The sequence below is a fragment of the Oncorhynchus masou genome, chromosome 7 (genome assembly GCF_036934945.1).
Source record: "Oncorhynchus masou masou isolate Uvic2021 chromosome 7, UVic_Omas_1.1, whole genome shotgun sequence".
NCBI classification, from domain to species: Eukaryota; Metazoa; Chordata; class Actinopteri; order Salmoniformes; family Salmonidae; genus Oncorhynchus; species Oncorhynchus masou.
In genome coordinates, this window is record NC_088218.1 from 3,981,813 (window position 1) to 3,994,979 (window position 13,167).

Consider the following 13,167-nt stretch of genomic DNA (forward strand, 5'->3'; position numbering starts at 1 on the left):
TTTCATCCTTAGTATATGTTGTTTTCAGCCTTAGTATATGTTGTTTTCAGCCTTAGTATTCGTTGTTTTCAGCCTTAGTATTCGTTGTTTTCAACCTTAGTATTCGTTGTTTTCAGCCTTAGTATTCATTGTTTTCAGCCTTAATTGATTTCAGCCTTAGTATTCATTGTTTTCAGCCTTAGTATTCGTTGTTTTCAACCTTAGTATTCGTTGTTTTCAGCCTTAATTGATTTCAGCCTTAGTATTCATTGTTTTCAGCCTTAGTATTCGTTGTTTTCAACCTTAGTATTCGTTGTTTTCAGCCTTAGTATTCGTTGTTTTCAGCCTTAGTATTCATTGTTTTCAGCCTTAGTATTCGTTGTTTTCAGCCTTAGTATTCATTGTTTTCAGCCTTAGTATTTATTGTTTTCAGCCTTAGTATTCATGTTTTCAGCCTTAGTATTCATTGTTTTCAGCCTTAATTGTTTTCAGCCTTAGTATTTATTGTTTTCAGCCTTAGTATTTGTTGTTTTCAGCCTTAGTATTCATTGTTTTCAGCCTTAGTATTCGTTGTTTTCAGCCTTAATTGTTTTCAGCCTTAGTATTCGTTGTTTTCAGCCTTAGTATTCATTGTTTTCAGCCTTAGTATTCGTTGTTTTCAGCCTTAATTGTTTTCAGCCTTAGTATTCGTTGTTTTCAGCCTTAATTGTTTTCAGCCTTAGTATTCGTTGTTTTCAGCCTTAGTATTCATTGTTTTCAGCCTTAGTATTCGTTGTTTTCAGCCTTAGTATTCATTGTTTTCAGCCTTAGTATTCGTTGTTTTCAGCCTTAGTATTCATTGTTTTCAGCCTTAGTATTCGTTGTTTTCAGCCTTAATTGTTTTCAGCCTTAGTATTTGTTGTTTTCAGCCTTAGTATTCATTGTTTTCAGCCTTAGTATTCGTTGTTTTCAGCCTTAATTGTTTTCAGCCTTAGTATTCGTTGTTTTCAGCCTTAGTATTCATTGTTTTCAGCCTTAGTATTCGTTGTTTTCAGCCTTAATTGTTTTCAGCCTTAGTATTCGTTGTTTTCAGCCTTAATTGTTTTCAGCCTTAGTATTCGTTGTTTTCAGCCTTAGTATTCATTGTTTTCAGCCTTAGTATTCGTTGTTTTCAGCCTTAGTATTCATTGTTTTCAGCCTTAGTATTCATTGTTTTCAGCCTTAGTATTCGTTGTTTTCAGCCTTAGTATTCATTGTTTTCAGCCTTAGTATTCATTGTTTTCAGCCTTAGTATTCGTTGTTTTCAGCCTTAGTATTCATTGTTTTCAGCCTTAGTATTCGTTGTTTTCAGCCTTAGTATTCATTGTTTTCAGCCTTAGTATTCGTTGTTTTCAGCCTTAGTATTCGTTGTTTTCAGCCTTAGTATTCATTGTTTTCAGCCTTAGTATTCATTGTTTTCAGCCTTAATTGATTTCAGCCTTAGTATTCGTTGTTTTCAGCCTTAGTATTCATTGTTTTCAGCCTTAATTGATTTCAGCCTTAGTATTCGTTGTTTTCAGCCTTAGTATTCATTGTTTTCAGCCTTAGTATTTGTTGTTTTCAGCCTTAGTATTCGTTGTTTTCAGCCTTAGTATTCGTTGTTTTCAGCCTTAGTATTCATTGTTTTCAGCCTTAGTATTCATTGTTTTCAGCCTTAGTATTCATTGTTTTCAGCCTTAGTATTCATTGTTTTCAGCCTTAGTATTCATTGTTTTCAGCCTTAGTATTCATTGTTTTCAGCCTTAGTATTCATTGTTTTCAGCCTTAGTATTCATTGTTTTCAGCCTTAGTATTCATGTTTTCAGCCTTAGTATTCATTGTTTTCAGCCTTAGTATTCATTGTTTTCAGCCTTAGTATTCATTGTTTTCAGCCTTAGTATTCATTGTTTTCAGCCTTAGTATTCATTGTTTTCAGCCTTAGTATTCGTTGTTTTCAGCCTTAGTATTCGTTGTTTTCAGCCTTAGTATTCGTTGTTTTCAGCCTTAGTATTCGTTGTTTTCAGCCTTAGTATTCATTGTTTTCAGCCTTAGTATTCGTTGTTTTCAGCCTTAGTATTCGTTGTTTTCAGCCTTAGTATTCGTTGTTTTCAGCCTTAGTATTCGTTGTTTTCAGCCTTAGTATTCGTTGTTTTCAGCCTTAGTATTCGTTGTTTTCAGCCTTAGTATTCATTGTTTTCAGCCTTAGTATTCGTTGTTTTCAGCCTTAGTATTCGTTGTTTTCAGCCTTAGTATTCATTGTTTTCAGCCTTAGTATTCGTTGTTTTCAGCCTTAGTATTCGTTGTTTTCAGCCATAGTATTCGTTGTTTTCAGCCTTAGTATTCGTTGTTTTCAGCCTTAGTATTCGTTGTTTTCAGCCTTAGTATTCGTTGTTTTCAGCCTTAGTATTCGTTGTTTTCAGCCTTAGTATTCATTGTTTTCAGCCTTAGTATTCGTTGTTTTCAGCCTTAGTATTCATTGTTTTCAGCCTTAGTATTCATGTTTTCAGCCTTAGTATTCGTTGTTTTCAGCCTTAATTGTTTTCAGCCTTAGTATTCATTGTTTTCAGCCTTAGTATTCATTGTTTTCAGCCTTAGTATTCATTGTTTTCAGCCTTAGTATTCGTTGTTTTCAGCCTTAGTATTCATTGTTTTCAGCCTTAGTATTCGTTGTTTTCAGCCTTAGTATTCGTTGTTTTCAGCCTTAGTATTCATTGTTTTCAGCCTTAGTATTCGTTGTTTTCAGCCTTAGTATTCATGTTTTCAGCCTTAGTATTCGTTGTTTTCAGCCTTAGTATTCATTGTTTTCAGCCTTAGTATTCGTTGTTTTCAGCCTTAGTATTCGTTGTTTTCAGCCTTAGTATTCGTTGTTTTCAACCTTAGTATTCGTTGTTTTCAGCCTTAGTATTCGTTGTTTTCAGCCTTAGTATTCATTGTTTTCAGCCTTAGTATTCATTGTTTTCAGCCTTAGTATTCATTGTTTTCAGCCTTAGTATTCGTTGTTTTCAGCCTTAGTATTCGTTGTTTTCAGCCTTAGTATTCATTGTTTTCAGCCTTAGTATTCATGTTTTCAGCCTTAGTATTCATTGTTTTCAGCCTTAGTATTCATTGTTTTCAGCCTTAATTGATTTCAGCCTTAGTATTCGTTGTTTTCAGCCTTAGTATTCATGTTTTCAGCCTTAGTATTCATTGTTTTCAGCCTTAGTATTCATTGTTTTCAGCCTTAATTGATTTCAGCCTTAGTATTCATTGTTTTCAGCCTTAGTATTCGTTGTTTTCAGCCTTAGTATTCGTTGTTTTCAGCCTTAGTATTCGTTGTTTTCAGCCTTAGTATTCATTGTTTTCAGCCTTAGTATTCATTGTTTTCAGCCTTAGTATTCATTGTTTTCAGCCTTAGTATTCATTGTTTTCAGCCTTAGTATTCATTGTTTTCAGCCTTAGTATTCATTGTTTTCAGCCTTAGTATTCATTGTTTTCAGCCTTAGTATTCATTGTTTTCAGCCTTAGTATTCGTTGTTTTCAGCCTTAGTATTCATTGTTTTCAGCCTTAGTATTCATTGTTTTCAGCCTTAGTATTCGTTGTTTTCAGCCTTAGTATTCGTTGTTTTCAGCCTTAGTATTCGTTGTTTTCAGCCATAGTATTCATTGTTTTCAGCCTTAGTATATGTTGTTTTCAGCCTTAGTATTCATTGTTTTCAGCCTTAGTATTCATTGTTTTCAGCCTTAGTATTCATTGTTTTCAGCCTTAGTATTCGTTGTTTTCAGCCTTAGTATTCGTTGTTTTCAGCCTTAGTATTCATTGTTTTCAGCCTTAGTATTCGTTGTTTTCAGCCTTAGTATTCATTGTTTTCAGCCTTAGTATTCGTTGTTTTCAGCCTTAGTATTCGTTGTTTTCAGCCTTAGTATTCATTGTTTTCAGCCTTAGTATTCGTTGTTTTCAGCCTTAGTATTCGTTGTTTTCAGCCTTAGTATTCATTGTTTTCAGCCTTAGTATTCGTTGTTTTCAGCCATAGTATATGTTGTTTTCAGGCATAGTATATGTTGACTGTTTTATGTTGACACACTGTGACTGTTGGAGGCTTTGCGTATTTTGACCAACTGAATTGACAGATACTGGAATCTTAATAAGGTACTGTGTTTTGTGTTTTGTTTTTGTGTTTGACAAACTGAGTTGACAGATACTGAAAGTTCAACGAGGTACTGTTATGCGTTTACTTGGTCTTGGTACTTTTTAGGTAGCTAAATGACTAACTAGCCTATGGTAAGTGAAAATATTTCTGAAGCAGTAGGCTTGTAGTGTTGGCATGAAATCTTAAACTGCCACACATTCCTGTAGGGTAGAGATCCTTCTGGAAGGCTTAGTGGTCTCAAAATCACTCACTGTTTTGCTGGGTAGTACTTTGCAGTGGAGAGTTAGAGATTGACATTGTGTGTGTGTGTGTGTGTGTGTGTGTGTGCATATGTGTGTGTTATATGAACAGTCTCTATTCCCAAGCCATAAGACTGCTAAATAGTTAGTTAAAGTGTTAACCAAATAGCTACCTGGACTATCTGCAATGACTCTCTTCACACTAACTCTTTTGACTCATCACTGCTGCTACTGTTTACTATCTATCCTGTTACCCCTACCTACAGTATACTGTTGTTAATGTTTATTATCTATCCTGTTGACTAGTCACTGTATCCCTACCTATATGTACATATCTACCTCAATTACCTTGTACCTGTGCACATGGACTCGTACTGGTATTCTGTGTATATAGCCAAGTTATCATTGACTCAGTACTGATACTCTGTGTATACAGCCAAATTATCATTGACTCAGTACTGATACTCTGTCTATATAGCCAAGTTATCATTGACTCAGTACTGATACTCTGTCTATATAGCCAAGTTATCATTGACTCAGTACTGATACTCTGTCTATATAGCCAAGTTATCATTGACTCAGTACTGATACCCAGTGTAAACAGCCAAGTTATCATTGACTCAGTACTGGTACTCTGTCTATATAGCCAAGTTATCATTGACTCAGTACTGATACCCAGTGTAAACAGCCAAGTTATCATTGACTCAGTACTGGTACTCTGTGTATACAGCCAAGTTATCATTGACTCAGTACTGGTACTCTGTGTATATAGCCAAGTTATCATTGACTCAGTACTGGTACTCTGTGTATACAGCCAAGTTATCATTGACTCAGTACTGGTACTCTGTCTATATAGCCAAGTTATCATTGACTCAGTACTGGTACTCTGTGTATACAGCCAAGTTATCATTGACTCAGTACTGGTACTCTGTCTATACAGCCAAGTTATCATTGACTCAGTACTGGTACTCTGTGTATACAGCCAAGTTATCATGGACTCAGTACTGGTACTCTGTGTATACAGCCAAGTTATCATTGACTCAGTACTGGTACCCAGTGTAAACAGCCAAGTTATCATTGACTCAGTACTGGTACTCTGTGTATACAGCCAAGTTATCATGGACTCAGTACTGGTACTCTGTGTATACAGCCAAGTTATCATGGACTCAGTACTGGTACTCTGTGTATACAGCCAAGTTATCATTGACTCCGTACTGGTACTCTGTGTATACAGCCAAGTTATCATTGACTCAGTACTGGTACTCTGTGTATACAGCCAAGTTATCATTGACTCAGTACTGGTACTCTGTCTATATAGCCAAGTTATCATTGACTCAGTACTGATACTCTGTCTATATAGCCAAGTTATCATTGACTCAGTACTGGTACTCTGTGTATATAGCCATGTTATCATTGACTCAGTACTGGTACTCTGTGTATATAGCCAAGTTATCATTGACTCAGTACTGGTACTCTGTGTATACAGCCAAGTTATCATTGACTCAGTACTGGTACTCTGTCTATATAGCCAAGTTATCATTGACTCAGTACTGGTACTCTGTGTATACAGCCAAGTTATCATTGACTCAGTACTGGTACTCTGTCTATACAGCCAAGTTATCATGGACTCAGTACTGGTACTCTGTGTATACAGCCAAGTTATCATGGACTCAGTACTGGTACTCTGTGTATACAGCCAAGTTATCATTGACTCAGTACTGGTACCCAGTGTAAACAGCCAAGTTATCATTGACTCAGTACTGGTACTCTGTGTATACAGCCAAGTTATCATTGACTCCGTACTGGTACTCTGTGTATACAGCCAAGTTATCATTGACTCAGTACTGGTACTCTGTGTATACAGCCAAGTTATCATTGACTCAGTACTGGTACTCTGTGTATATAGCCATGTTATCATTGACTCAGTACTGGTACTCTGTGTATATAGCCAAGTTATCATTGACTCAGTACTGGTACTCTGTGTAAACAGCCAAGTTATCATTGACTCAGTACTGGTACTCTGTGTATACAGCCAAGTTATCATTGACTCAGTACTGGTACTCTGTGTATATAGCCAAGTTATCATTGACTCAGTACTGGTACTCTGTCTATATAGCCAAGTTATCATTGACTCAGTACTGGTACTCTGTGTATACAGCCAAGTTATCATTGACTCAGTACTGGTACTCTGTGTATACAGCCAAGTTATCATTGACTCAGTACTGGTACCCAGTGTAAACAGCCAAGTTATCATTGACTCGGAACTGGTACTCTGTGTATACAGCCAAGTTATCATTGACTCAGTACTGATACTCTGTGTAAACAGCCAGGTTATCATTGACTCAGTACTGATACTCTGTGTATACAGCCAAGTTATCATTGACTCAGTACTGGTACTCTGTGTATACAGCCAAGTTATCATTGACTCAGTACTGGTACTCTGTGTATACAGCCAGGTTATCATTGACTCAGTACTGGTACTCTGTGTATACAGCCAAGTTATCATTGACTCAGTACTGGTACTCTGTGTAAACAGCCAAGTTATCATTGACTCAGTACTGGTACTCTGTGTAAACAGCCAAGTTATCATTGACTCAGTACTGGTACTCTGTGTATACAGCCAAGTTATCATTGACTCAGTACTGGTACTCTGTGTATACAGCCAAGTTATCATTGACTCAGTACTGGTACTCTGTGTATACAGCCAAGTTATCATTGACTCAGTACTGATACTCTGTCTATATAGCCAAGTTATCATTGACTCAGTACTGGTACTCTGTCTATATAGCCAAGTTATCATTGACTCAGTACTGGTACTCTGTGTAAACAGCCAAGTTATCATTGACTCAGTACTGGTACTCTGTGTATACAGCCAAGTTATCATTGACTCAGTACTGGTACTCTGTGTATACAGCCAAGTTATCATTGACTCAGTACTGATACTCTGTGTAAACAGCCAAGTTTATCATTGACTCAGTACTGGTACTCTGTGTATACAGCCAAGTTATCATTGACTCAGTACTGGTACTCTGTGTATACAGCCAAGTTATCATTGACTCAGTACTGGTACTCTGTGTATACAGCCAAGTTATCATTGACTCAGTACTGGTACTCTGTGTAAACAGCCAAGTTATCATTGACTCAGTACTGATACTCTGTCTATATAGCCAAGTTATCATTGACTCAGTACTGGTACTCTGTCTATATAGCCAAGTTATCATTGACTCAGTACTGGTACTCTGTGTAAACAGCCAAGTTATCATTGACTCAGTACTGGTACTCTGTGTATACAGCCAAGTTATCATTGACTCAGTACTGGTACTCTGTGTATACAGCCAAGTTATCATTGACTCAGTACTGGTACTCTGTGTATACAGCCAAGTTATCATTGACTCAGTACTGGTACTCTGTGTAAACAGCCAAGTTATCATTGACTCAGTACTGGTACTCTGTGTATACAGCCAAGTTATCATTGACTCAGTACTGGTACTCTGTGTATACAGCCAAGTTATCATTGACTCAGTACTGGTACTCTGTGTATACAGCCAAGTTATCATTGACTCAGTACTGGTACCCAGTGTAAACAGCCAAGTTATCATTGACTCGGAACTGGTACTCTGTGTATACAGCCAAGTTATCATTGACTCAGTACTGATACTCTGTGTAAACAGCCAGGTTATCATTGACTCAGTACTGATACTCTGTGTATACAGCCAAGTTATCATTGACTCAGTACTGGTACTCTGTGTATACAGCCAAGTTATCATTGACTCAGTACTGGTACTCTGTGTATACAGCCAGGTTATCATTGACTCAGTACTGGTACTCTGTGTATACAGCCAAGTTATCATTGACTCAGTACTGGTACTCTGTGTAAACAGCCAAGTTATCATTGACTCAGTACTGGTACTCTGTGTAAACAGCCAAGTTATCATTGACTCAGTACTGGTACTCTGTGTATACAGCCAAGTTATCATTGACTCAGTACTGGTACTCTGTGTATACAGCCAAGTTATCATTGACTCAGTACTGGTACTCTGTGTATACAGCCAAGTTATCATTGACTCAGTACTGATACTCTGTCTATATAGCCAAGTTATCATTGACTCAGTACTGGTACTCTGTCTATATAGCCAAGTTATCATTGACTCAGTACTGGTACTCTGTGTAAACAGCCAAGTTATCATTGACTCAGTACTGGTACTCTGTGTATACAGCCAAGTTATCATTGACTCAGTACTGGTACTCTGTGTATACAGCCAAGTTATCATTGACTCAGTACTGATACTCTGTGTAAACAGCCAAGTTTATCATTGACTCAGTACTGGTACTCTGTGTATACAGCCAAGTTATCATTGACTCAGTACTGGTACTCTGTGTATACAGCCAAGTTATCATTGACTCAGTACTGGTACTCTGTGTATACAGCCAAGTTATCATTGACTCAGTACTGGTACTCTGTGTAAACAGCCAAGTTATCATTGACTCAGTACTGATACTCTGTCTATATAGCCAAGTTATCATTGACTCAGTACTGGTACTCTGTCTATATAGCCAAGTTATCATTGACTCAGTACTGGTACTCTGTGTAAACAGCCAAGTTATCATTGACTCAGTACTGGTACTCTGTGTATACAGCCAAGTTATCATTGACTCAGTACTGGTACTCTGTGTATACAGCCAAGTTATCATTGACTCAGTACTGGTACTCTGTGTATACAGCCAAGTTATCATTGACTCAGTACTGGTACTCTGTGTAAACAGCCAAGTTATCATTGACTCAGTACTGGTACTCTGTGTATACAGCCAAGTTATCATTGACTCAGTACTGGTACTCTGTGTATACAGCCAAGTTATCATTGACTCAGTACTGGTACTCTGTGTATACAGCCAAGTTATCATTGACTCAGTACTGGTACTCTGTGTATACAGCCAAGTTATCATTGACTCAGTACTGGTACCCAGTGTAAACAGCCAAGTTATTGTTTCTCATTGGGGGTTTATTCCTTGTGTTATTATCTTTCTGTTATTTCTCTTTCTGTTTCTCCGTATGGTTGGGAAGGACCGTCAGGAAGCATTTCACTGTTAGTTTCACCTGTTGTTTACCAAGGACTAGAATGTTTGTTTTTTTTAAATTTGATTTATATTTTGTAACTTTTTTTTTTCTGTGCTCGTGTTTGTCTCATGCCAGCTGTGTGATGTTGGACGTCCTAATAATAGGTGGAGGACCCCAGGCCCTGACCCTGGCCACCCTGCTGTCCTGTCCAGACCAGGCCCTGACCCTGGCCACCCTGCTGTCCTGTCCAGACCAGGCCCTGACCCTGGCCACCCTGCTGTCCTGTCCAGACCAGGCCCTGACCCTGGCCACCCTGCTGTCCTGTCCAGACCAGGCCCTGTCCCCACCTCCCCCCAACACAGACATCCTCCAGGGGATCCAGCTCAGCCAGAGCAGGGCCAAGACCAGCCGCTCTAAGAGCAAGAGAGGAGGAGCATCCCGTGAGGACAACTACACTGCAGCTCAATGTTTTTACATGGGCTTTTCATAAAGGGCCCAGATGAAGCCTGTTCCCAGACTAAAGAGTGAATGTTTATTAAAACGGCGTTTTAGTCAGCGGCTCGACGTCGGCGTGATCTGGGTCCAGGAAAACATCCCAGGAAGTAGACCGATGTTTTTCCTCACATTTTGGCCTTTCTTGATTTCAGTTAGGAGAGACATTCCTCTCGAATCTCCCTACACATATAGTGTACAGCATGCTGTTGGTGCTCATTGTTTGAAAGGTCTCTAATCTCTCCCCATCCCCATGACAACAGCCAGCTGAGGAGCAGGCCACTCCAAGCCGGGCCCAGGTCCAGTCTCTAGACTAAAAAGAAAATCTCCATTGAAAGTGGTTTTTAGTCGAGGTTAAAGGTGTAGGCTTAATTTGACTGTATAGACTGTATTTGAGTCTCTCCAGTTCACACCATTCTGCTGGCGATGCTGTCTGGTTGACAGGTGTGTAATATCTCCCAGGACAGCAGACAGCCGAGCCCGAGGAGCAGGCCGCTCCAGACCCAGAGTCAGTTTCATCCTGCCCTCCGCTGGCCTTCAGAGTGGTGGACTCATACGGAGCATGGACCTCGCTGTGGGAGAGCCAGTTCAGAGCACTCAACATCCCTCACCTTCGCTCACACACCCTGGTGCACACAGACCCACTCAATAAGGTACATCCCTCACCTTCGCTCACACACCCTGGTGCACACAGACCCACTCAATAAGCTACATCCCTCACCTTCGCTCACACACCCTGGTGCACCCAGACACACACACACTCAACAAGGTTGATGGTCCCTGCTGTAGGGTTGAATGGATGGTTCCTTCTGGACAATGCGAGTTGAGGTCACTTCAGTTTTCAATCCAATCAATTCAGGCAGGGTACTTGTTTTTGCCTATAATCCCTTTGTCTTGGTTCCTCCCAGAGGGCTTTGCAGGAGTTTGTTCTGGAGGAGGATCGGACAGCGGAGCTCCACTGCCTCCCTGACCACACCTTCATTCTGGATGAGAACGCCTTCTTCAACGACATGCGTTTGGGCAAGAAGGACAGGAGGAGACTGAGCAGCAGCAGAGGCCTACAGAAGAGCCTGTACTTTAGCCTGCCAGGCACCAGGCTCAGTGTGGACTTCTTCATGCAGCAGGTCGGAGATGGAGATGCACGCTGGCCGTGGCTTGAGTTGAGTTGAAGTGAAAAGGCACCATACCATGACTGGGGTGAATTCCATTTCTGTTCAGTCAATTCAGGAAGTAAACTGAACTTCCAATTGGAATTGAAATGGAATTGACCCCAACCCTGCACCATACTAAACATACTATGTGAGTCCCTCCACTACACAAAATTGTGCAATAACAGTGATGCTTCTCTGTGTGACACAAGTAGGACTTACCTGGGAGTGGTCAACTAACCCTCCTGCTGGAGAGCTACTGGGGTTGCAGGCTTTTGTTCCAGACCTGCACTAATACACTTGATGACTACTAATGATAGTGAATGTGAGTTTTACAGTGAATGCTTGCTATATTGTAGGGTTTATGTACAGCTGCAAGAAAAAGTATGTGAACCCTTTGGAAATACCTGGATTTCTGGATAAATTGGTCATAAAATGTGATCTGATCTTCATCTAGGTCACAACAACAGACAAACACAGTCTGCTTAAACTAATAAACACACACAATGATACGTTTTCAAGTCTTTACTGAACACATCGTGTGAACAGTCACAGTGCAGCGTGGGAAAAGTATGTAAACCCTTGGATTTAATAACTGGTTGACCCTCCTTTGGCAGCAATAACCTCAACCAAATGTTTTCTGTAGTTGAGGATCAGACCTGCACAACGGTCTAAGGCACTTGCTTGCAGTACCTATCGCTTCCACTGGATGTCAACAGTCTTTAGAAATTGGTTGATGTTTTTCCTTTGAGTAATGAAGAAGTTGGGCTGTTCAGAATGAGGGTGGAGTCTAGTGTACTGTTGTGGTTGGGGCCCGCGACCTTGCTCCACATTGTTTTTATCCGCTATTGAACACAGTTTATCCCGTCTTAAATTTTATTGATTATTTACGTAAAAAATACCTAAAGTTGTATTAGGAAAGTTGTTTGAAATGTTTGGATCAAGATTACAGGTCATTTTTATTAAATATTTTGTAGTCATGTTGTGCAAGTTGGGACCAGTGTTTTTTTTAATCAATGGACATTTTGGAAATATAACGACAGAATTAATCGAACAAAAGGACCATTTATGATGTTTATGGGACATATTGGAGTGCCAACAGAACAAGATCTTCAAAGGTAAGGCATTAATTATATTGTTTTGTGTCGCGCCTGGCGGGATGAAATATGATTGTCTGTGTTTGTTTGATGGGGTGCTGTCCTCAGATAATAGCATGGTTTGCTTTCGCTGCAAAGCCTTTTTGAATTTTGACACAGTGGCTAAAATAGCAAGAGGTTAAGCTTTAATTTGGTGTGTTGGACTTGTGAATGTATGAAAGTTAAATATTTTGAATCATTTTTTAAAAATTTCACGCTCTGCCATTTCACCGGATGTTGTCGAAACATTCCGCTAGCGGAACCCCTAGCCGTAAAATGTTTTAACCTAGCGTTTTCCAACCTACACTGTGAATGTTTAAATTATGTATTCAATATAGACAAGATAAATACAATAATTTGTGTGTTATTAGTTTAAGCACACTATGTTTGTCTATTGTTGTGACTTAGATGAAGATTAGATCAAATTTGATGACCAATTTATGCAGAAATCCAGGTACAGTTGAAGTCATAAGATTACATACACTTAGGTTGGACTCATTAACTTGTTTTTCAACCACTCCACAAATGTCTTGTTAACAAACTATAGTTTTGGCAAATCGTTTAGGACATCTACTTTGTGCATGAAACAGATCATTTTTCCAACAATTGTTTACAGACAGATTATTTAACTTATAAATCACTGTCTCACAATTCCAGTGGGTCAGAAGTTTGAGTAAATTGGAGGTGTACCTGTGGATGTATTTCAAGGCCTACCTTCAAACTCAGTGCCTCTTTGCTTGACATCATGGGAAAATCAAAAGAAATCAGCCAAGACCTCAGAAAAAAAATAGTAGAGTCTGGTTCATCCTTGGGAGCAATTTCCAAATGCGTAAAGGTACCACGTTCATCTATACAAACAATAGTTCGCAAGTATAAAGACCATGGGACCACGCAGCCGTCATACCGCTCAGGAAGGAGACGTGTTCTGTCTCCTAGAGATGAACACACTTTGTTGTGAAAAGTGCATATCAATCCCAGAACAACAGCAAAGGA

At 39.3% G+C, this 13,167-nt stretch overlaps 1 pseudogene; it reads left to right on the top strand.

The window, feature by feature from the left end:
• Positions 1 to 13,167, top strand: part of LOC135542915 (uncharacterized) — a 36,520-nt pseudogene that overhangs the window by 4,148 nt on the left and 19,205 nt on the right.